Source organism: Dromiciops gliroides, chromosome 1 (genome assembly GCF_019393635.1).
Source record: "Dromiciops gliroides isolate mDroGli1 chromosome 1, mDroGli1.pri, whole genome shotgun sequence".
NCBI lineage: Eukaryota > Metazoa > Chordata > Mammalia > Microbiotheria > Microbiotheriidae > Dromiciops > Dromiciops gliroides.
In genome coordinates, this window is record NC_057861.1 from 707467912 (window position 1) to 707493716 (window position 25805).

The 25805-nt window shown below is 41.5% G+C and overlaps 1 protein-coding gene across 3 annotated transcripts in view; it reads right to left on the reverse strand.

Annotated features, from left to right (window-relative positions):
• PPARG (peroxisome proliferator activated receptor gamma) overlaps window positions 1–21280 on the reverse strand; it is a 183633-nt gene extending 162353 nt beyond the window's left edge. The window contains exon 1 of one of the 3 annotated variants that reach the window (XM_043979532.1): window positions 21161–21280. The gene's annotated coding sequence lies outside the window, so the exon portion shown is untranslated. Of the gene's footprint in view, window positions 1–19881; window positions 19971–20128; window positions 20221–21160 lie in introns of those variants that run through there. The other 2 variants (XM_043979534.1, XM_043979533.1) reach the window with 2 other exon arrangements.
• Window positions 21281–25805: the final 4525 nt, after the last annotated feature.

Sequence of the window (25805 nt, forward strand, 5' to 3'; positions counted from 1 at the left end):
ACCATCTAGTCCAATTACTACTACCTCTCAGAAAGAAGCTCCTCTACAAGAGATCATGAAAGGTGCAATGGTAATAATACTAACAATACTAACAATAGGAGTTATCATCAATACCTACTATGTAGCAAGCATACTTTGCAGATTTTATCTCCTTCAATTCTCATAACAATCCTGCGAGATAGGTGCTATTATTACCCCTATTTTACAGGTGAGGAAACTGAGGCAGAAAAAAGTTAAGTGACTTGCCCAGGGTCACACAGCTAGTAAAAGTTTGAAGCTGGATTTGAATTCAGGTCTTCCCCACTTTTGCTTGAAGACCCCTCTACTTCCTGAGGCAGCCTATTCCACTTTTGAATAGCTCTCTCAGTGAGGAACTGTCGGATCTTAAGAACTATTGCCAAATCTTTTGTGACCATTGTGTGTAGCTGTGGTTTAAAGACTCAGTCCCTCAGTCACAATTTGATTAGAGCCAAGGAACAGGAAACTCTAGTCTTACCATTCACAGGACAGTCACTGTTTATTGTTATCTTTTCATGCATGTGTTTCAGTCTTTTCACCTCCAGGAAGAGCATAGACCCCTCAAAGACCAGGACAATGTCTTCTGCTCCTTTGAGAGTATCCCATGGGGCTTAAAATAACACTTATTGACTGACTGATTGGTGCTGAGTACATTGTAGGAATGCAATAAATCAAACAAGTCAATGCAAATGGACCTGAAATGAATTCAGGAAAAATGAAATGGAATCCTTCAGTTATTTCTGACACGAGCTTTATGAGCAGGTACTACCAATGCCAAAACTCCAGAACCAGTACCTTCGCTTTATCCCTCAAGGCAGGGTTGTGTAGTAGAAAGAATACTGGACCAGGAATCTCAAGAAACATGGGTTCGAATCCTCACCTCTTGAATCTGACTTGCTATGGTAACAGAAGCAGGTCATTGAACTAGCCTCAGCCAGTGTCCTCATTTGTAAAATGTGGATAACAATACCTGTAGAACCCAGCTTAAAAGGTTGGTCTGAGCGTTAAAGGAGACCATGTTGGAAAAGCAATGAAAATCTCCAACTACAGTATAAATGTCACTAATTCTTTTAACTCCATCTGGATTCCTTAAAAATCCCTTTATGTCTGTTCTTTTTCTTCTTAAAATTTAAAGGAATGGGTAATTTTCCCCCAAAAAAGTTTCACATGGTTATAAATCTGCTTTTAATTGGTCACTTGGATATATTCTGTAGTTTTAATAACTAAATTGAATCAATGATCTGGCTGGTCTGATGGGCAGCACAGTTATTACTTGCTATGGCTAAGAAAATGAGATGACTCAAAATATGGTCAATTAAGATAAGGTCTAAAGTTGCACAAACCCAAGAAAAGCTGTAAATTTTGTAGTTGGCCATACAGCCAAGAAACATATGACTCCGGGTCCAAGGAAATATAAAAATATACCTCTGCATCATGAAAAAAAAGTTTTCTGAAAAGGTAAATGTGAATATAATTTCTAGACATAAAGTATTATTTTGAAATCATTAGTAGAACTTATGATCAGAGTGCAAGGCTGAGTGATACAGATAGGAGAGGGGCTACACACAGAATGAAGACTTAAATCCCTGGGGTAGGGGTAGGAGGTGGGAGTGGAGGATGAGTTCTGGTCTTTGTCTCCTCTCTACATCTGTTTCTACTCCCTTATAAAGGTCAAGTCCAAGGGTGTAGCTCAGATATACACCAGCCTTGATTCAATCAATTATCCCAAATGCCATGACTCAACCAACTTCAATGTAGTGTCAATGGGTCACACCCCATCAAGGAGAAATCACCAAAGTCCCAACTGTGCCATCATTCATTCAATAAGGATTGATTAAGCATCCGAAATATGCAATACATCTCCCCAGGCTCTGAGGTTACAAAGACAAAAAAATTAATAAATCTCTGCCCTCAAGGAACTTACATTCTACTGGGGGGTTCCAACACATATGTGAATAAGTCAATATTGTGTAAAGGAAGGTAGGTGGGTGATTATCTTGTACAGAGAAGAGTAAGTAAGATACTATTGGTTGATACTTGGAATATGGGAGTGAGTGTAATGTGATATATGTACAGAAAGGAAGGCTGGAGTCCTAGAGTGAGGGGCCTTAAGTGTGAAACATAAGAGTATGTATTTTGTCTTATAGGACATAGAGAACTTCTGAAGCTTCTAGAGCTGGTTAGGAAAAAAATCCATCTGGTATCCATTTTAGGAAAAACCATCTGGCAACTGTGTGAAGGCTGAATTAGAGAGGGGACCATTTGGAAGCTGGGAGAATCCAGGTAAAAAGCAAGTAAGGGGGGCAGCTAGGTGGTGCAGTGGATAGAGCACCAGCCCTGGAGTCAGGAGTACCTGAGTTCAAATCTGACCTCAGACACTTAACACTTACTAGCTGTGTGACCCTGGGTAAGTCACTTAACCCCAATTGCCTCACTAAAAAAAAAAAAAGAGAGAGCAAGTAAGGCCAGATTAGAATGGTGTCCCTGTGAGTGAAGAGAGGCAGAGTAGATTCAAAGAGAAGGGAGTGGAGATGATAGATGTTGTGGAGGCTTGACCAACAGATTTGATGTGGGGGTGAGAGAGAAGATTTAACAATGACTCAGTGCCTAGAAGATGTTGGTGTCCTCGACAGAAAAGGGAATTTAGGGAGAGGGGCGGGTTTAGGACAACAGATAATGATTTCAATTTTGGACATACTGAGTTTGAAATGACTTTGGGGAACCCGCGTGGAAACGTCCAGAAGACAAGAAGTGATGTGCATCTCTTCAAAGAACAGAACTAAAAAGATGTTACCACAGAAATGTATGACAGGAAAAGAAGGTATGTCAAGGTCACATGTCAAGGATGAATAAGTAATGACAGGTGGACAGCCAGAGGACTTCATTGGTACCTTCAAGATGTCAGGAGAAAGAAAGGACATATTGGCGGAGGACCCCGTGATGAAATCTGGGGAAGATATGGGCAAGAGCCACACTAGACGGGTTGTCAACTACGTATTGTCAGAGAGAGCTATGAAAATTGATGAAGTCATAGATCTCATGAATATTTGAGTACAGGGAAATTATCTTTAAAGCCAAAAGATGCTTTGCTAACCGTATCAATCTTAACCAACCCCTTCTTGGAGTTTGGGGTACTCTTGGGGTTCTCTCTACACAGAATATGTCTTAATGCCTAATATATAACATACCTATATCTATCTATCATATGAGAATATACATTTAGCATATATGTTATATATATATTCTGGGCACACAATAAGTCATAAACACAAATTTCATTGAACTGAATAAGACAGTGCAAAGAATGAATCTTTTGATTACATCTCACTACAGCTGCACTAACAGTTAAGACCTATGTCAAAAATCCAATTCTTCCAAATTGAGATACAAGTAACTCAGATAGAAGCTGATTATTGAATGATTCCAAGATATCCATCCTTACCACACTACACCCCTTCGATGCCTCAGAATATATACATATATAAACATATATTCATATAATCCTTCCTGTGGCTTCTTAGCTACATACAGTTTGGAACCCGGAGGATAAACTCGGCTGGGCCTGAGTAGAGAAAGAAAGACTGCTCTCCCTCCCTTTAGGCTGGGATATATGCCCAGAGAACAGTACCCAGGACAACGCTTGCTACCTCTGCCTCAGCTGGCTCACCAGCAACCCACCTTGGAAGAGACCAGGATTTACCCAATTTCCACCATCCTCATGTTGACTTCATTAAAATGATTTTTCTTCCCAGATGATTCACTAATCAAATTCTGAGTTATTGTATCTTAATTTGGACACTTGCTATTTATCCCTTGAAAGTTGAAACTTAGCCTAAACCAGTGATTCTCAAAGGGTGTGCCCCTTCCCCATTTATCCTAAAAATCACAAGCAGATGCCCAAGTTTCCCCCTCTCCAGTTCTGCATTCTTTAAGGCAAGGAAATATATTGTGCCCTGGAAGGAAGGAAGGAAGGAAGGAAGGAAGGAAGGAAGGAAGGAAGGAAGGAAGGAAGGAAGGAAGGAAGGAAGGAAGGAAGGAAGGAAGGAAGGAAGAAAGGAAGGAAAGAAAGAAGAGAGAAGAAAGAAAGAAAGAAAGAAAGAAAGAAAGAAAGAAAGAAAGAAAGAAAGAAAGAAAGAAAGAAAGAAAACAAAACCTCCCAAACATTGGAAAACCATTGCTCAAAGCCAATATTAACTATGAGATCAAGATACTGGATTGGGGACTAGTGGTTTTTTTTCCAGGAGGAGGCGACATTTTTATTTTATTAAAATTAGAATGTCATAGTTACATAGAAAGGAAAGACTGAAACAGACTTGATTTGGTCCAATCTCATTTTATGGATGAGACTAGACAGTGACTTGTCCAAGGTCATATAGCTTAGTTGTTGCTGATGTTCAGTCACGTCTAACACTTCATGACCCCATTGGGGGTTTTCTTTGCAAAGATACTAGGGTGACTTGCCATTTCCTTCTCCAGCTCATTTTACAGATGAGGAAACTGGGGCAAACAGGGTTAAGTGACTTGTCTAGAGTCACACAGCTAATAAGCATCTGAGGCCAGATTTGAACTCAGGTCTTCCTGACTCCAGGACTAGCACACTATCCACTGCACCACCCCAAATCATATAAGTAGTAAGCAACAAGTCAGTCCCCTGACCTCAAACCTGGGGCTCTTTCCACTATTGTCTCTCCCACTGAAAGCCTGTTCTTTGCCCAATATAAATAGAAGGGGGGAAAAACACCCCACTTACAACTTGGACAAATGGTCGCAAATTAAAGGGAAGAGAGAGATGAGAGGAATAGTTACTAACATAAAAAAACTTCAGAATAGCTTTTGAAAAGGTGATTATTCATGTTTTTGCATGAATAATAAATAATAAAATTTAATAATTTAATAAAGGCTGTCCTCCAATTCCAAAGCAATGAAAAGCTCTTCAAAGCAGTCCCAAAGAAAAAGAGAAGCAAAAGTCCAACCCCCTAATCTGGGAGAAAGGAGAAAGCACTCCCAGGGACTCCCTTTGGGATTTCTTGTACAATACAATGAAAAAGGGGGAGGGGCAGGGGGAATTGAATTAATTCAAAAGCTATTTATATAGGTTTTAAAAAATATTTTTCTGGCAGTTTTACAATTTTCACACAGAGGACCAAGGTTGCTGCAAGAAAGCTTTGGGGAAACATCTGTTCTCTTGCTATTTTAAACCCTTGTTTAATTTGTTGGGTTATTACTGCAAACTATACAACATGGTATGTAGGCCTCTTAATGGCCATTTGTAACCTAAAATCTATAACAGTTCTTTATTGGTCACTGATTATGAATATAAATTCAATGTGAGGGAGAGAAAACCAGACATCTAATCTGAGAAGTGAGTTGTCAGAATGAAGGGATTAGGGAAGGGGAATGGAAAGGGATGGTCTAACAAGTAAATAATCCATAGAAAGACTAGTGATGATGTACAAACATTGAACTGGGCAAATGCTAAGCCAGATAACCAAATGTTCAATCTTCTTCAAATTCTACTCAGGAGGAGGGTTCCTCTCTAACTCTATAACATAGAAGCTCAAATGCTTCCTACCCACATTCCCTCCCCACAAACAGAAATAATCTCTTCTAGTTCTCAGCTCTCATTGTACCTTGCATATACTGCTCTGCTCACACTTTGATGTTTGTTTTATTATATTACCCATGTAAATCTTAACTCCCCCACTACACAGTAAGCTTTGAAGACAGGAAATATGTCTTATTCTGTTTATTTCCCCTCTTCCCCCCATGCCTTATAATCTCAATAACTCTTTGCTTAATAAGTGAATGAAGAGATGAATTCATCTCTATGGATGGTGAATCCAGTTTCTGTTTAAATGCTGACAATGACGGGAAGCTTATTACTTCATAAGGGAGATCATCTGACATTCTCAATAGCTCTGGTAGGGCATTGTTTTCATCTCCACCCCCCCCCCAATATTGACCTAAAATCTGCTACCTTGTAATTTTCATGCAGTGGTCCAGATTCTGATATCTGGAGATACCAAGACCTTTTTTTTGGGGGGGGGGGGAGAATCAGACTCATGCTCATGATTTCATTGACACAGGGAATTTCTGATATAGAAATTTCCCTTGTCAATGAAGGTCAGCACCTGCTTTGTCGCTTCACGATCCTCAAAAGTGATATCTGGAGTTACAGAATAGACCTGATCTCTCTTCTGCAAGATAGCTTTTCAAATATTTGAAGACCTCTTTAGGTGACCCAAAGGGAAATAGAAACACAACTGATAGGTACAAGGAGACAACAGCATATTTTCTTTTTTTTTTTCTTTCTTTCTTTTTTTTTTTAGTGAGGCAATTGGGGTTAAGTGACTTGCCCAGGGTCACACAGGCCATTAAGTGAAAGAAGAGGGATTTGAACTTAGGTCCTTTGACTCCAGAGCCAGTTATGGTCTCATTGTGCCATATTACCTCAAATATCCTTGGATTCCTTCAACCTGTATAGGTATGCATCCGAAGACCTTTGGAATTTCTTTGAGACTGAGATTTTGAGTATGACTTTTCAACTTAAATGTGGTATCAAGCCCCCATTTCTCCCTTCTAGTCTCCAAGCTATTCATTCATTGATTTATTTATTCATTCAATGAAAAAATGCAGAGTGTCCTGAAAGTCTTAATGCAGTTCTAAGCTTTAACAGGATAAAACTACACTAAGACTTTTGGGACACCCTATTTGTTTTAATCACCTATTAATATTTATTTAGCACTATGACTGGCACAATGGAAAAAATAAAGAATGTGACACGGCTTGTGTTTTTATGGAACTTATTGTCTAACAACAGCCTGTCAAATGTCTTTTCCCAAACTACCGATCTGATGGCCCAAACAGACAGGAAATTAGGTGAGTTCGCTGGGTCAGAGGCATTTGATAAAATAGTGATAAATGAAAAGGATGTTTCAACACCTAATGAACAAACGATGTATATGAATCATTGCACTAGGATTGTATATCTATCTCTATATAAATCCTATCATTCTATGATTAGGTTGCCTCTCTCAACTCAAGGAGAGATTTAAATTATTACAAATAGAAGAGAAATTGGTTTTTTAAATGAATAATAAATAGCTAAAGAAATGCTATAGGTACTAGAAAGTCTATATCTCAGGTGTCACACTGGAGGCCCCAGGAAGCAAACAGCTGGAAAACTCCCAAGTGGTGAGTGAAATTGGGAGATGCGTAACAAAATTAAAAAAAAACAACACATAGATAATGTTAATTTATAGTTTTCTAAGTCAATATGTGGCCTGTGAGGATTCCTTTCTATTTGAGTTTTATAACACTGATCTACATGAAGTCTAGAAAAAGGATCTCCAAAGAGTACAAATTTAACTGACTAGATTCAGTGCTGTCCAAAGGAAAGAAGACCTTACATGTGGTAGAAACACATGCTTGTCACTAGAGAGGGACACATTTAGTTCATCTGGTTCAACCACACCTGGGAGAAAGCACACTATAATCAATCATGCATTTACAAAGCACCTGTCATGTGTCAGGTACTGTGCTAGGCACTTGGGATACCAATACCATGAATCAAACAATCCTTACTTGCAAGAAGCTTATATACCAAGGGTAAAGAAAACAAATACATTAGTACATAAAGAACAAATACAAAGAAATACAAAGTAAACAGATACATAGTAATTTGTCAGGAAGGACACTAGCAGTTGAGGGAATTTTGAGGGCTACATTTTGAAGACTGGGTTTGGCCAGAATCAGGAAGGAAGGGAGGGAAGGAGGGAGAGAAAGGAAGAAAGAAGGAAGGGAAGGAGGGAGGAAGGAAGGGGGAGGGAGGGAAAGAAGGGAAGAAGGAAAGAAGGGAAGAAGGAAGGAAGGGAGGAAGGAAGGAAAGAAGGAAGGAAAGGAAGGAGGGAAATCCTATGAGGCAGAGGTAAGGAGGGAGTGAACTCTAGGAATGGAGGCCTGACAGTGCAAAGACTCATGGGACATGTGACTGTATAGAGAGAAGGCCAGTTTGGCTGGATCCCAGAATGTGGGAAGAGGTGTAACATCCAATGAGACTGGAAAGATAGGCTGGGGCCAGCTTGTGAAGGGATTTGAAAAAGAAACAGAGTAGATTCTATTTGATCTGAGAGGACCAAGACTATCTGAATCCCTTTTATCTCATTCCTGGTTCACCAAGAAACCTTCTAATTACAATTTTAGTTAGTTTCTCAGGTGCCCTGAACTATACATGTGTCTATTCTCATCATTGGGAAGGCATGCATTCCATTCTAAATAAATATAATGCTCTTCTAGTTTATAAATCAGCATTTTGTGAGTTCTTTGGTACCTGACACTCTACTTCCACCCTGAGTCAATTGATAACAATTAAGTTGCTAAATCTGAAAAGCTGAGAACCAGACCTTGAACCTATTCATGGTCACTTCACCAAAAAGCATTCTGGGAGGCTCTGCCTTAGCAAGTGGACAAACAGTACTTCCCTCCTTACAGCCCACCTGCTCATGAACTCTGCTTTGTGAGGCTACTGAGTTCTTCCAGATACTGAAAAATCACATCAGCTGGATGACTGCAGAAAGATCTGTGTAAACAGGCAGGAAACAAAATTATTGGCAGCAGAGTTCAGACACAGAGAGATGGAAGATCATGCTGTGTGGCAAAGACAAAGAACATTAAGAAAAGGATGAGTTCTGAACTCATCAGTTACAACCCAGAAATGGGATCTAGAATCACCATTGACTCATCTTTCTAGGATTGCTCTGGCCAAAAGCAGAACCAGAGCATCATGTGGAAGGATACTCGGCAATGAAAACTAAAATTCCAAAGCATGATTGTTGTATGAAACCATAATGTTTCCAGTTACTTTGGGGGGGGGGTGAGGCAATTGGGGTTAAGTGACTTGCCCAGGGTCACACAGCTAGTGTCAAGTGTCTGAGGTCAAATTTGAACTCAGGTCCTCCTGAATCCAGGACCAGTGCTCTATCCACTGTGCCACCTAGCTGCCCCTCCAATTACTACTTCTTCTTCTTCTTCTTCTTCTTCTTCCTCTTCTTCTTCTTCTTCTTCTTCTTCTTCTTCTTCTTCTTCTTCTTCTTCTTCTTCTTCTTCTTCTTCTTTTTAGTGAGGCAATTGGGGTTAAGTGACTTGCCCAGGGTCGCACAGCTAGTGTTAAGCATCTGAGGCCGGATTTGAACTCAGGTACTCCTGACTCCAGGGCCGGTACTCTATCCACTGCACCACCTAGCTGCCCCCTCCAATTACTTCTTCTTCTTTTTTTTTTGCAGGGCAATGGGGGTTAAACGACCTGCCCAAGATCACACAGCGCTCCATCCACTGCGCCACCTAGCCGCCCCCCAATTACTTCTTTTTTTTTTTTTTTAGTGAGGCAATTGGGGTTAAGTGACTTGCCCAGGGTCACACAGCTAGTAAGTGTCAAGTGTCTGAGGCCGGATTTGAACTCAGGTACTCCTGACTCCAGGGCCGGTGCTCTTATCCACTGCACCACCTAGCTGCCCCCCCCCCCCAATTACTTCTTAATGCATCAGGGAAATATGGAAGAAAATGATCCTCCAACATACCTGGCTATGTTCTTATTCTTTGAAAGCAGAATGACATGTTTATTTTGATAAAGTCTACCTCATTGTGGACATCCATATCACTCATGCTCTGCACCTTTCTCATAGATGTACAGGTTAATATGCACACAGGCTGGGCTGTCTCACCCACCTCCATACTTGAAACACACCTTTTAGAATCTCTAGCTTCCCTCAAAGCTCAGCCCCAAGGCCCACCTCTTACAAGAGACCTATCCTAATCATCAATTTTTCCAAGTTACCAGGACCTTCTCCTCACCCCTAAAATTACTTTTTATATTATATATTTATTTATATGGACTCAGGGTTCCTCCTTCCTTCACCTGCCCCCCTCCTCAAAGTAACTATCTTGTGGCCAGGGGTTGTTTCAGTAAGTCAACAAATATCATAAGCACAGTGCTAGGCACTAGGGATATAACAAAAGGCCAAATGCTCCCTGCCCTTAAGAAGCTCACTTTCCAACAGGGGAAACCAATGTGAAAATAACTGGGTACGTGCACGACATAGACAGTGTAGATGGAATGTAATCTCAGAGGGGATTGGACAAGGCTTCCTTTGTAGCCCCAACACAGCACCTTGGAACACAGCAGATGTTTAATAAACGTTGAAAGAATGGATAACATAATGTACATATTTGCATACAGAGTTTAAAAACCTGTTTAAAAAAGAGGTAATTATCAAGCAGCAGCACAAGAAGCTGTCAGTCCATCGAGATGGGACTTTGAGATTCTTTGTCTTAGATTTTACAGGCTTTAGTCTGACTAAAGTGTAAAAACAGAATGACTTGGACACAATACGCTTCATTACGAAGGAAGGTGGTGACCTATTCCTGTCTGTAACACACAACCTGTTCCTCAATTCACCAAAAAAAAAAAAAAAAGACATTGCTTTCAAGGTTACTGCCTCATTTCTATGAACAGAAGCACGTGGATTTGCTCTAATCATTTGATGACATCCTTGAGAAAAAAACAAATAAATGAAGCAAATGTTGGGGTTATTTGATAGAACAACTTAATAATTACCCATTTTACTGGTAACAGAATCACACAGAAGAAAGGAAGAGAAAGAAAAAAGGAGAGGAGGAAATATTACTAGGAGCTCTGTGTTGTCAGTTAGAAAGAAAGGAATTGGAGCAGCATAAAGCACTGGGCCTGGATTCAGGAAGACCGGAGTTCAAATCCAGCATCAGACATTCGATACTTACTAGCTGTGTGACCCTAGGCAAGTCACTTAACCCTCATTGCCCCCACAAAAAGGAAGGAAATTTTTTTTTTAAATCTTCCTTTAAAATTAAAAAAAAAAAAGAAAAGCGAGAAAGAACACAGTTCTGATAGTCATACCTCTTCAGTCCCCGTTTTTTCCATCATAAAAACTTGGACAGGGTTAAAATCTGATCCTAATCTTTGTCGGGGGAGGGCCACTTTTAAAGACTGGAGAAGCTAAGGCTGATGGCACAGGAGTGTCACGGTCATGGAAAAAGTAAAAAGAAAGATAGTTCTATCACCCCACACATTAATCACCAGACCACAAATCTAATTCAAATAATTCTTAGGCAGACTAATACTAGGAAATAGTACACTGTGCATGTTCAGATGTTGGGAGAAAAATATTCTTGGAGATGAAATATCTAACTTCTCTTATTCATGAAAGAGAAAATGAGGGCAGGGAAAAGCAATATCACTCTTCAATGCTTTTCAATCAATCAATCAATATTCATTAAGCACCTACTATGTGGCAGGGACTGTGCTGAGCTCTGGAGATACAAAAAAGGACGCAAAAGACAGTCCTTGCCCTTGAGGAGTTTACAATCTAATTCATTTTTTTTCAATTAGCCTTTTAAGGCTAGCCCTAGGGAAAGTTGTTAAGTAGAGAAATCTTCCCCTTTTCTTCCTTCCTGGATTCCTTTGCTGAGCCCTAAACCAAATCAAATCCCGATATTCATTATTTTACTGAAAAACAAACCAAACCAAAATAAATGTAAATACATAGTTAATCAGTCCAAACTAGAAATACCTAATCTCTCTCCTAAAATGATTGAGCCAAAACATTTCTGTACACCAGTTACATTCACCAAACTAACTATAAATCAAATCACTGTATCATGCACAAGTCAAGTTCCTGCTTCACGGACAACTATGAATCTGTCTCCAAACCCAAAAGAGTCTTAATTAGCTAGAGTAATAGAAGATGAAAGGTATTAAAGTTTGGGGTTTGAATCTTGACTCGTGCTTGTTGTGACCTTGAGCAAGCCACATAACATTTAAGACCGGCTTCCTCATTTGCAAAATTCCTAGTATAAATCAGATGATCCTTGACATCTCTTCAGAAATGAATCCCAGGAGACTAAAGTGACAAACTAAGATGTTGGCCAAATTTTTTAAGTTGTAAAGTAGAAGATGGAAAACCTTCAAAGGAAAAGCTATAGTGGAAAGACAGGTTGTGGGGTCCCTATTTTCAAGGGGCAGGTAAGAACAGTCCATTCTATTCCCATTTGACATTCAATTTGGTGCTGAGAATACAAAAATGAAATGACGCAGTCCCTTCCTTTAGGTAGCTCATAATCTGACCATCAATCAATAGGTATTTCTTAAACACTTACTATATGTCCAGCAGAACAGTGGTTAGAGAGCAGGCCTACAACCAGAAAGACCTAGGGTCAAGAAAGACAAGTCAAATCGTGTCTGTCTTCAAGGGGCTACATTATCTCAAACAGAAAGAGAATTAACCACAAGCTGTAAAGTTACTCAGTTCTCCCAGCCCAACCTCAACATCCAAATAGATTCTTAGAAGCTCCAGTTTATACTCTGCTTCCCTGACAGGCAGCTTGACAAAGCAGACAGAATGCTGAACTTGGGAGTCAGGAAGACTTGGGTCTGAAGCCTTCCTCTGACACTAGCTGTGCGACCTTCGGCAAGTCTCTTGCTGTTTCTGAGCCTCCCCCTTCCTGATCTATAAAATGGGACTGATAATACTTTACAAGACTACTCTTGTAAGTCTCAAGTAGGAGAAGGTATTTAAAACACACTGCAGATCTTAAAAATGTGAGCTATAATAGCCAGGTGCCTGCCCTACCACAATACAGTCTACAGATTGTGGGGGCTGGGGCAAAGTTCAAGGTGTTTTCCTATTTCTCCACCTCCCTGGCATCTCTCGAGTAAAACGAGGAAGAATTTCTCTCAGTAAGTATATGTGAATCTGAACTCTATCTGCTAGGGCAAAGAACTGGGTTCGGTAGGTCTAATTTACACCAAACAATTCTCCCAGAAAGCCAGCTATATTACTTCAAAGTTGTGACCGGAACTGCCTTGAACTACACATCAAAAACTGGGTAAAACTGGATTCCTCTGCTGAGCCCTACACCAAATCAAACCCCAATATTCATTATTTTACTGAACAACAAACCAAACCAAAATAAATGTAAATACATAGTTGATCAGTCCAAACTAGAAATACCCCAATCTATTTCCTAAAATGATTGAGCTGAAACATTTCTGGACACCAGTTACATTCACCAAACTGACTATAAATCAAATCACTGTATCATGAGTCAAGTTCCTGCTTCCAAAGTTACATTTGTATTTGTATTGATTCTGGTCGACTTAGCAGATGAGGTCATTTCTTCCTGTCACAAGAAGGGTACTCAGAAGTTTAGAAAAGAACCTTCCCTCTGAGAAATCTCAGGCTCATCCAACCAAATGATGAAGTGGCTACAGGAGCCCAGGGCTCAGCTAAGTCATTTGGAATTAATTAGCAAATGCTTATTAAGGGCCAATGTGCCAGGCATTCATTGTATTAGGTGCTAGGTATACAAAGAAAACCAAAAGAAGCAGTTACTGATTCCAAGGCATTTATTTACCAGGGAAAGCAACCTATACATGGATAGATGCACAAAATACAAAGTAAACATGAAGTAATTCGGTGGGGGGAGGACAGAGGGGAACAAATATCTGTGGAAATCACATAGAGGAAAATTAATGCTAATTCTTTAAGGAAGTCAGATTCCAAGAGGCAGCATGAAGGTGGGAGAGCATTCCAGGAATGGGGAATTGCATCTATAAAGGCATCCATCCCAGTAGGGATTGGAACTTCTCACCAGGGAAATAGAGTGTGGGTAAATTTCTCAGTAATGTGGTGCCTGAGGGAGAGTGAAGTAAATACAGCCTGGATTCCACTGGAATTGTTGGAGCCCAGGTGAGATACAGAGCCACGTTGGCTTCTAAGCAGAGGAGGCATATGATTAGATCTATACTTTAGGAACCTCTGTTTGGGAAGTTATGTGGAAGTTGGATTGGAGGTGGGGAGAGCCAGGAAGCAGGGAGGCCAAGACAGAGGTCCCAGCAATAGTCTAAAAACCCGAATCTGTCTCCTTCTCTCTACTGTGTAAGTGGAGAGGAGCCAGATGGAAGTAGAGTCTATGGCAACTGAGTGGGTATGGAGGATGAGGAAGAAGGAAGAGCACAAAATAACTCTGAGGCTTCATATCAGAGTGACTAGAAGCATGGCAATGCCTTTGACTAATTAAGTAATACAATGGATAGAGTTCTGGGACTGCTATCAGGAAGCTGTTGTTTCAATCTAATTCTTTGTGATCCCATTTAGGCTTTTCTTGGCAGAGATACTGGAGTGGTTTGCCGTTTCCTTCTCCAGCTCATTTAACAGAGGAGGAAACTGAGGCAAACAGGGTTAAGTGACTTGCCCAGGGTCACACAGCTAGTCTGAGGCCAGATTTCAACCCAGGAAGAAGAATGTTCCTAGTTCCAAGCTCAGTGCTCTATCCATCTAACTGACTACTCAGGAAGCCCTGAGTTCAAATCCTGATTCAGAAACTTACTAGCTGTGTGACCCTGGAGAAGCCACTTCACCTGTCTGCCTCAGTTTCTTCAACTGCAAAATGGGGATAATCATAACATCTACCTCCCAGGGTTGTTGTGAGGATTAAATAGAATGATAATTTTTGTGTTTAGCACAGCACGTGACACAGAATCACATAGTTGGTGCTTAATAAATCTTCCTTCATTCCTTCCTTCCTGCCTTTCTCCCTTCCTGTGTCTATTTGCACCTTCTCACCCCCAACATGAACCATCCCTCCCCTCCCTTTGTTTCCTTTCTGCCTCTGCTCATGTTCTTTCTTCGCTTCCTCAGTATTCCGTAGTACAGTGGTTATACTGCCAGGACAATTTAGTCTTGGCCTCAGAGGCTCATTTTAGACCTCCTTTATTTGTCCTCAGGACAGGAATTCCCTTCCCCCCCCCCACTCCCTTTTTCCAAAAGACATTTCTACCTGGAGGTTAGTGAAGGTTTAGGGAGATGCACATAAACTGAAATCACTAAGGGAACAATTCAGTAATAAACTGATTCATCTCACACACTCCCCTTTTCTTGGTATTTGCAATTCTTAAAATTCATTGGATTTTAAAATGATTTTGTATGATTCATAAAGAAAACTTAAACGTTTGCTGGTTAAAAGTAGTCTCTTCTTTCTAGGGGCTTCTGCTATAAAAACCGACCACTTCATGGGAATGGAGGAAAACCATTACTGGAAAAAAAAAATCAATGATAAAAAATGCTTAGTATAAAAACAAAATACAAAGTTTTCATTTTAATGTGATCAAATTCCAAAAATGTTATAATGCAACGGGAATTATAGACTTAAATTCTATAGTATTTGAGTTACTATTTCCAGATGACCTTTTCTGTAATGTTCTATAAACAGTTTCACAACAGGCCATACTATTTGTAGTTATTTATTTTTTTTGTTAAAGATCTCAATATTTAGCATTTGTATTCATTCTAAGCAGTAGGAAAAGAGCTGACTAGAAGATGAGCATCCAGCAAGCATCCTACCATAATACAGAATGTAATTAATTTCTGGGCCAAGGTCATATATCTGAAGAAATGTTTGCAGAGGGGGTGTTAAAGAAAGTCACACCCAAGAACTAAAGGGAGCCTCTTTAGCACCTCCATTCATCAGGGGCTATTAAAATGGCCATTTGACTGAACAACACTTTCTTTTAGCAGATGTAGAATGTTTTCTTCCTCGGAATTAATTTATTCTAAATTAAGCAATCATTTGGGCATTTAAAAAGCAGGAAAGATCATTTTTCTTTTCCAGTCTATAAGTGAACAGGAAGAGGAAGGTGAAGACTGAGTGAGCTGCAAAACACAATATTTTAAGTTTCACAGATTGCTGAACTGCTGAAATAGTCTATTTAAAAACACCAGTTACATCTTAAAACACACATCTTACACTCATAACTTGAGTGGTTATTATTAAAGAACACATATGGTTGTTTTGTTAAAGTTATTACTGAAGAAAAATAGCAAGAAATATTTATTTCTTATTTGTGCTAATAAAAACAATTAAAGCATCTTTCATTACAGAAAAAAAAAAGTTATTGTTCCATCTAATACAGGGTGGCCCAGAAGTCTTAGTGCTGTGTTAAACTATCAGGGCTTAAAAGGGCATGAAGACTAATGAACTAAGACTTTTGGGACACCCTGTTAATCGAGGCATAATTACTCCCAAAATATAATCTATTAAATTGAGAATGGTTTGCTTTTCAGTGACGATCCACATGCTTACTTCAATTAGTTCTCTTGAATGAATGAATGAATGAATGAATATTTTATCTTTTGGCATACCCAAAACATTAATGCAAAAAAAAAAACAGTTTTAGAATAAATCATCAGTATCTCCTCCAAAAGTAACCTAAATCTGCTTCTGTAATTGTGAAAAGATTCAGAAAAAATGCTACAAAGGATTCAAAATCAGAAAGCCTCTATAAATTCCTATTTCCAACATCCCTCAGTTAACATCACCAATCTCGATACCTTATTACAAAAGTTCTGTAACATACTGAGGTTAGCCATGGTTGCCAAGATGGATATTACTTACCATTGCTCTTAGGACTTTTTATGGTCAAAAAAGTTTGATTTCTGGTCTTACAGGGCTTTTGCAAATAAACAAGGCCATTCCATTCACTCATAGGACTTTAAGTGGATCAGTAAAGAGCAAGGCAAGATTAAAAGGGATGTTAATTAGTCCCAATTTGTGTTCAAGAGGTCATTTTCCATTGCCCTTATTACTTCATTAGTGTAACTAAATAGACTTGGGGGGGGGGGAGTGAGGCAATTGGAGTTAAGTGACTTGCCCAGGGTCACACAGCTAGTATGTGTCAAGTGTCTGAGGCCACATTTGAACTCAGGTCCTCTTGAATTCAGGGCTGGTGCTCTATCCACTGTGCCACCTAGCTGTCCCTATGAATAGACTTTTAACAGTGGTAGAACTTATATTAAAAATTTAACTTTTTTGTAGGCTATGAGAACCTTCCTCTCCCCACTTGTACTCACCTAATGGAATAAGAGGAGACCTAAGGATTCAGTCTATACAATTGACTGCAGCTTGTTAGGACAGCCCCCAAAAGGTCAAAACCGGACTGACTTCCAAATTCAGATAAACTAAAATGAGGGAATCTTTCTTTCTTAGTCTCTAACTATGTATAAACACAGCTAAAGAAAAAAAGGGATAAAGTGACATTCAAATTCATTAAGGCCGAAGATTTCAAGCAATGAGTACAGGCCTCAATAAATAAAACACTTGAGAGTATCATAACTTTTTGTTTCATGAAAGACTTCTGTTACTAATGCCACATATTGTTTTATATCCTAAAAGTAACAGAACTATGGTAATAATCATATGATTACATAATTATATAGAAATATCTCTAAGTTGATTCTAAATCCTTAACAAATTAGCTGGCTGAGAAGAGAGTTTGCATTCAGACTTCTCAAGAGAACGGAAGACAAGAGATGTGTTCACAGTAGCTTATTAGTGAGCATCATTGTGTATTTCTGATTCATACCCCTAAATCAAACTTTTTCTCCCTAGTATAAATTTTAAATATCCTGGGGACTGTGAAAGTAACACTGTAATTTTTTTATGAGTAATTTGCCACTCTTTTAAAATAAATAATACTGGGGCAGCTAGATGGCGCAGTGGATAGAGCACCGGCCCTGGAGTCAGGAGTACTTGAGTTCAAATCCTGCCTCAGACACTTAACACTTACTAGCTGTGTGACCCTGGGCAAGTCACTTAACCCCAATTGCCTCACTAAAAATAAATAGATAAATAGATAAATCAATAAATCAATCAAGCTGAAATATATGAGACCTAATTTCTAAAGAACAAGAAACCAGCTCTTTTCTAAGAAAATGCTACATTTATCATTTAAAACTGCAATTCCAAAAGTTGTTTTCCAAGTAGTTGAGTAGTGAAGATCTAATAAAAGAAGTGACACTGGTCCGTGTTTCAGTTTTAATAAAGTTATGGATTAGTTAGGTGGTTCTTTGGGCTTTTAAATAATTCAAACCTACTCTTCCCATCCCAAGATACTCATGCTGGAATCTGACTTAAGCAATTTTAGAGAAATCTTTTTCCCCCCCTCTTCTTAAAGGGGGTCATTTTGTCTCTGAAACTATAGAATATAATTTCTACTTTGAGCAGCTTCCTGTTTCATTGATGCCAATGTTAGTTTCAATAATGTTGGTTTTTACTGTGCTTGTGGTTAAAAACTAGAAAACAAAAGGCTGAAGAGGAATATTTGATAAAAATCTGGTATCAGAGCAACAGAAGTAGGGTTTTTCCTATATCATGTAGCAAAAAAAAAAAAACACAACAAAAAACCTATGCTAGTCCCCAGCTGAGTCTTAAAATTTAATATACCCATCTGGTTTTTAAGTTATCATCAGCATGCTGAATATCATATATCATATGATTTAAATAAAGGAGGAAGAAAATCATTTGTGTAAAGTGTATGTTATGACAAAAGAAGAAAATGTGTGGTAATGTTTTTGTATTTTCCTTTTTGACTGGTATGTTCTAGATTGAATTGAGCAAACACTTATTAAGCCCCTACTGTTTACCAGGCTTTGGGAAAAGAAAAATAACAGAATACTTTGCAATTGAAGAGTTTATAAAAATGGTGAAAGGGGGGCTGGTTGATCATAAGACATTTAGACAAACTGCCATGAATCTAAGTGAGAAAATTACTAGGACTGCAGTCACAGAATTACTTACTCTCAGGTTGAATGAGGATGTCAGAGGTCATCTAGCCCTACCAGTATCTGAGTAACAGTCCCCAAGACAAGTATCAGCCTTTGTCTGAAGACCTCCAGGGGAAGGGAAGGTAGTCCATAGTATTTTGGATTGGTTAGTTCAAACTGTCAGGAAGTTTTGTTCTTACATCAAGTCTAAGACTCTAACTCTCCAAAATGTTTTCTTAATTGCCCTTCCAGTTCTAAATATAAGATTTAGTAATTATAAATATTTAATTTCTCATGTAAAATTGTACATTACTGTATCATAACTAAAGCTGAGGCTATTCACAAGAATGAAAAACTCAGACATTGTATGTATCGACAAGTAAAATCCTGAAATCTGTCTAATATTATTTACCCGGAAAAGCATAATCAAAAAAGCCTATCAGGTTGGGTTTGGGTTTTTTTGTTTGTTCGTTTGTTTTTTTGGTATCATGGCCAATGATGTAGAGGCTGGTTGTCCATAATCTTATTATAGTATTTACTTTCATAAGTAATTTTTTTCACCTGAAATTTCTATGGAACACGCATCTCCAATTTCTTAGTCGTCCATTGCCATGTAGCTGTGCTTTCAGCCCAGAGAATGATCAGTTTACCATGGACGAGAGGAGGGCTACTGGGCACCTGAGGTCCAGTGTGCTTACACACTAGTTTGAACAGGGTCCCTTTTATGAACAAGTAATTAATTGGTCTCTCCGAAGAGGGAAACTTTCTTTTTACAACTTGTAAACACACACACACACTCACTCACTCACACACACACACACACACACACACACACACACACACACAGAGTGAGAAGTAGCATGGCTGATAAAACAATAGACTTTAATTAAAATCTGTCCAAAGACAGTCCATTACCCCGTCCAAGTGTTTTCAATGATTAATTTAGGTAAAATTACCAAAAGGAATACACCTTTCTGCATTTTGGCCCTAAGCTCATTAATGTTTACTGGTCAGAATAATAGATATTTACAAGTCCAGATAGCATTGGAGTTCAGTATGATCAGACATACGTATTGCCCTTCCCTCTGGTTTTATGGGCCAGTGGTCTTAGCAGTACCATTCCTGGGCTTCAGGCGACTCAGCCTTCACTAACTATTGCAAAAGCCAGACGCTCCGCAAACGTTCTCTCCAAGGCATTTCGAGAAAATGTCGCTGATGCGAGCTGACTCACCCGAGTTGTAGAGTTAGTAAAGTTGAAGGTGCCGGCGCAGCCCTGCTAGACCTCCGGATCAAAGTGGAGCAGCTGCTCCTCCTCTTTACCTGACCCCATATAAAAGCGCTGGCTCGGTGACTCCCAGTTTCCGGCTCCCTTTCCCTGGCCCCTCCCCAAAAGCCAAGGCACAAAGTACCACATTTCTCTTCTTCACTCACACCCACCTTCCACCCCCAGCACCGAGGGACCTGTCACCTCTGTTTACCTGACGGGCCTCGTTTCCCGCACCAGAGTCCAGAAGAGCACAGAATGCCGCTGTCCCGCGCCCTGCCCACATGGCATCGAGGGACGCGGCTTGGCGGCGGCCGGCACACTTGGTAGCTTCTAGGACCGGCGCGCTCATTCTGTCGCTCGGACGCAGGCTGGCATCCCTGGGCCCCTCCTGCCCCGTGCATTTTCCCTGCGCTTGATGAGGGCTGGGGGTTGGCATCACCTGTTCCCTCCCTGCACTACAACTCCTGGGCAGGCCGGCCGGCCGGAAGGACAATCAAAAAGAGAGAGATGCTCTGTTCCCATGCCTAGGTCGGCAAGGCCAGTGGGGGTGGGGAGAGGACCACTTGCACGGCGTCTGTCCTTCACACATGGCACATAGTCTCTCTGAAAACTTTCTCCCCCTAGTCTCAGGGTACACCGACCCCCTCCCCCAGCTCTCCTTATTCCAGGACACTCCGACTCAGCTCCCTTTGACCCCAGGGCATTAAATTCTATGACCCCTTCCGAGGACACAGCCCCCTGCCTTCCTTAGCCCTGGAGACAAGCCTCGGTGTCCTCTCTCTTCCGTGACATACGACCCAAGCGCCTTATCCCGGGACAGGGGACACGCACCCTCCGCCGCGTCCTCTCGGCTCAGGGTCCCCCTCAGCCGGAGCCACAAGAGCTGTGAGTCCCCTTTAGTGACCCGGGCACACACAGCCCCGCGTGTCCTTAGGCTCGGGACACTGGGTACGCCTGTGTATCTATCCCAGTACATCTAGGTCCGTGACCCCAGTAATTCGACACACTACCGCCAAGAAGGGTGCCCTGATTCCAGGAAACCCAGCCGCGAGAGTGTTGCTGGCCCCGGGACACCCAGCAGTGTGTGTGCCCCTGTCCCTGGGACACCCAGCAACATGAGTGCTCCCGGCTACAGGACACCCAGAAGCGTGAGGGCTCTTGGCCCCAGGCACCCAGCCCGAGGCTGTTCTGGCCAGCCCTCTCCCCACTCGCCCGAAGCCCAGCCCGGCGGGGGCGCTCTGACCTGCGGCCGGTGGCGTCCCTGGTTCCCGGTGTCCGCCCCAGCTGAGCCGAGCCAGACTGGGCAGCTCCGGTGGCTGTGTCGGCTGCTGTGGCTCCGGAGTGTCAGCGCGCTCTTCCTGCGCGATCGCCAAGTGGGGCCGCGGCCGGGGCCGGGGGCGGAGGCTGGGGGCAGGATCCTGGACTGGGAGGGGGCAAGGAGGGAGCACAAGAGGGGAGGGGAGGGGGCGGAGGAGGAGGAGGAGGAGGAGGAGGAGGAGGAGGAGGAGGAGGAGGAGGAGGAGGAGGAGGAGGAGGAGGAGGAGGAGGAGGAGGAGGAGGAGGAAGGGAGGAAGGGGGCGGGAGCGGGGGCGGGGGCGGCGCGCTGGGACCTGGGCTCCCCGCGCGCTCGCTGCTCGCTGGCTGGCTCTCTTGACCCAGGAGGGAGCCTCTTCCGACACCACACTAACCCGCGGCCAGCCCCGGCAGCGCTCAGGTCCCTGTTCGGCCCCTCCGGCGGTCCCCGCCTCCGAGCTTGGGCCAAGGCAGCCGGGAGTCCGGCCGCGGACAGCACAGCCTCCCAAGGAGTGACCCTCGTGCACACACTTGGAAGTAACTTGGGGGTTCGGGTGGCAGAGGAGGGGCTAGAGCTCGGCTTCCCTCTGGGACCCTGGAGGTCCGCCTGGAGAGCCTCCAGGGGTCCTGGGAGTGGGAAGCAGGGCAGGGCAGAGATGTGTAGGGACTTTGCATCTAGAAGGGAAAGCCGGGGCAGAAGTTCTCCGGCTACTTAAGTCTCAAACTGTGCGCTTTCTGTTACCCTGGGCAAGACTGGAAGCTCTTTGGAGACAGCCAGATTTAGGCTGAAAGTTCCTAGGGAAACGATAGACTAGAAGCTGTTAGAGGGGAGGCACGTTGTGGGGGAAGTAGCGACACTTAATAGGCAAGTGCAGTCATGCAAATGTGAAGAATTGCTAGGGTTTGTTGCATACAATTTAAGGAAGACTAGAACTAGCCTATGCAATTGTAAATTCCAAAAAAATTACCAGCACCCTTAGTGAAACTCCTTCAGGGCATTCTCTTTTCAAACCGCTGGACTAGCTGCTCCTCTTAGACAAACTCATCCTCCACACAGGTTTAGACTGGAAGTCCCTTGAGGACAGGAAAGCCGACTTAGGCGGGAAACTCCTGGGGGACAAACTTAAACCAGAGACCGACTTAGAATTCGACTGGCAAATAGACGGAGTGAAAACTGCTTGAGGTCGATCTTAGATCAGAAGCTCCTCACTGTCCAACCTAGACTGGAAACCTGGCAAAACCTGGCAAATCCCGGAAAACTAAGACAGCAAGCTCTTTGTCCAAAGGACCCTCCTGCATGGGCCCAGGGAAAAGCACCTGGAATTCTAGGGAGTGGGTAGGAAGCCCAGCCTTGTCACTCACTTAACCCATGTAGGACCTTGATGAATCATTTCCCTACTGTTTCCTAACTGTAAAATGAATGAATTGGACTGGACCAGGCCTTCTCTAAGGTTTCTTTCTATCTCCAAACCCTTCCATAATGGAATTAGAGGGCAGGTTAGCTCTTTAGTAAAATAAAGGGGGGGGGCAGCTAGGTGGCACAGTGGATGGAGCATTGGCCCTGGAGTCAGGAGGACATGAGTTCAAATCCAGCCTCAGACACTTAACACTCACTAGCTGTGTGACCCTGGGCAAGTCACTTAACCCCAATCACCTCACTTAAAAAAAAAGAAAGAAAGAAGGGGAAAATGAACAGGGGTGCAATCTTTCTTTGGGTTGGGAGTGCCTCAGCTTCACATCTGAGATCCAAAATGACACTATTCTTCCTTTTCTGCAGTAGCAAGGTTTACTAGTCATGGACCTTTTTCAACTGGGAGGGACTTATTAGTCCTCTCCCCATCCCAGCCCATCCCACCCAAGCCAAGCACTACTAGTACAAAAACAGAAGCAATGTGAGCATAAGAAAATAGGCTCACAGTTCCCTAGTATCATGGTATTGTGTGAAGAGCTCTGATCTGGAGACAAAGGTCCCAGATTTTAACCTACTTCATACTTAACACCATATTTTCCATCCATTCCCACTAAATCTTGTTTTATCTGAGCTATAGATGATCTCATATAAAAATGACCCCTGAAAGGCAGTATGGATAAGTGAAAAGAACACCAGATTTGGAGTCAGAAGCTCTTGGGCTCAGGGCTGGCTCTGGCATGTATTAGACATATGACCCCATCTGCTGGTCTCCTCAGTATTAAGGTCACATTGTCCTGGGGCCAGTCTTTGTTTGCCCCCTACAATACCCCCTTCCCCCACCAACTGGAAGTGTGTTTAAAGCTGCTGAGATAGGCAAAGTTTGTGGTACTCATCTCAGGCACAAAATCTCCTGGTTTATGACCCTGTGGGATATACATTCACACACAGATTCAGTTCAGTGACTAGTCAAAGGTTACCCAGACAGTGAGGGGGCAGCTCTAGGATTCCAACTCTGGTCCTGATGACTTGAGATGATCTATTGGGTTTTATGGTTGTTCTCTTTCCTCCTTCCACTGATGGGCTAACACCTCCTTCCCCACACTCCTATTCCGGTTGGTTCTTTGAGTTAGATACATGTTATCCCAAAAGTCTTAAACAAAGCCTGAACTGCACTGAGACTTTTGGAACATTGTATATTTTAGGCTGTAGTTCTTTTGAACCTGAATTAAACACTCACATATATTTCATTCATATATACATGTGTGTATATATATATATATATGTTGTGCATGTATGCATGTGTTGTTCAGTCATGTCTGACTGTTACCCCATTTGGGGTTTTCTTGGGAAAGATACTGGAGTGGTTTGCCATTTCCTTCTCCAACTCATTTTACAGATGAAGAAAATGAGGCAAACAGGGTTAAATGATTTGCCCACAGTCGCACAGCTAGTAGATATCTGAGACTAGAGTTGAACTCAGAAAGATGAGTTCCTGATCTCAAGGAATCGCTATCCTCTGTGCCATCTAGCGGCATATAAACATCCCCCACACACACACACACAGACACACACACACATATGTGTGTGTATATAGTTCACATATGTATATAGTTCATATATATGCCTTCCCTCTCACTAAGGAAACATTGTCCTTTCTGTTTATAATTGTGCAATAAAAATACATGCCATGTGGGGAGGAAATGGAGGTCTAGTAATATGGGTTGACTGTAATTTAATTGATTTCCATAGGATTCTGAACATACTCAAATTGGCTCCTTTGGGAAAAAGACTTTAGACATTTTAATATACCAATGATTTTTTAAAATGCTGTGTTTAAAAAAATTCAGTATAATCTTTCTTCAAATAAGGTGACTCAGCCAAGGGTTCAGGAAAAGAGTACATTAACCATTTAATACTTATCCTAGTCTTCCATTGCTTCGTTCTAGGACTAGGAAAGTGAATGTTCTTCTAATCAGACCACTCATTTATGGTAGCTATACAGTCTTGTATAGCAGTGTTTATACTTGTTCCTTCTCTTTGTATTTTTATAGTTTTATTGATGCACGTTTCTTTTACACCACATTCATATCACAATACCCCCCCCATCCCATTTAAATCTTCCCTTATAACAAGGAAAAACAGTTATGGAAAAGCAACCAATACATATAGTAACTATATCTGTCAGTTCATGAAACTTTCTATACCTATTGTTTCCTACCTCTTTATTGATAGGAGAAAGGCTTATTTCATCATCTCTGCTCAAGGACCATGATTCTTCTTTTTAGCTGAAATGTCATTTATCAACCTAAAGGCATTATAAATTCACAGCTTCTTTTTGTAGATAGGGAGGATCATCCCATGAACAAGTATGGGGGTGGGTCTTTGCCCTGGCCCTTTCCACTGGGAACATATGTACTACGGTTCCTTACTAAAAGACATGCATGACCAGCAGCTTTTAGTGGGGACCTTGGTCCCTGTGACAGAGGATCTGTATGAAAGACAGTTGGTGCCTGGAAAGGCTTATGTGAACTGATGCAGTGATGTGAACAGCACCAGGAGAACAGTAACAGCAATATTGTTCAATGAAGAATTGTGAATGACTTAGCTATTCTCAGAAATACAATGATCCAAAACAATCCCAAAGTACTAATGATGAAGCATACTATCAGCCTCCAGAGAAAGAACTGATATTGATTGAATACAGACTGAAGCATGCTATTTCTTATTTTCTTTCTTTCTTTCTTTCTTTCTTTCTTTCTTTCTTTCTTTCTTTCTTTCTTTCTTTCTTTCTTTCTTTCTTTCTTTCTTTCTTTCCTCTTTTATTTAAGTCTTTTTATACCAAATGACTAATATGGAAATGTTTTACATAATTAAAGAAAAAGAAAAGAAAGAAATAGGATTGGTGATAGAAACAGGAAGAACTATTCACTCTGTGAGCTGTAAGGAGCAAGGATAGATTGTTTCTGGCTCCTTTTTTTCAAGGCAGCCTCTTTGTTGGTCCCTTCTTCCTAGAAACCATCAGAAGTCCATTCACAATCAATGCCAAAACCATTAGAACCTTGGGAACTCTGGGTAATCTGCCTGGCTAGCAAAGAAATACTCCAGTCACCACATTTCCATGGCAATGAGTCTATGAGCATGGCAAAACCAGATTATACACAGTAGCAAAGAACTGGAAACAGTA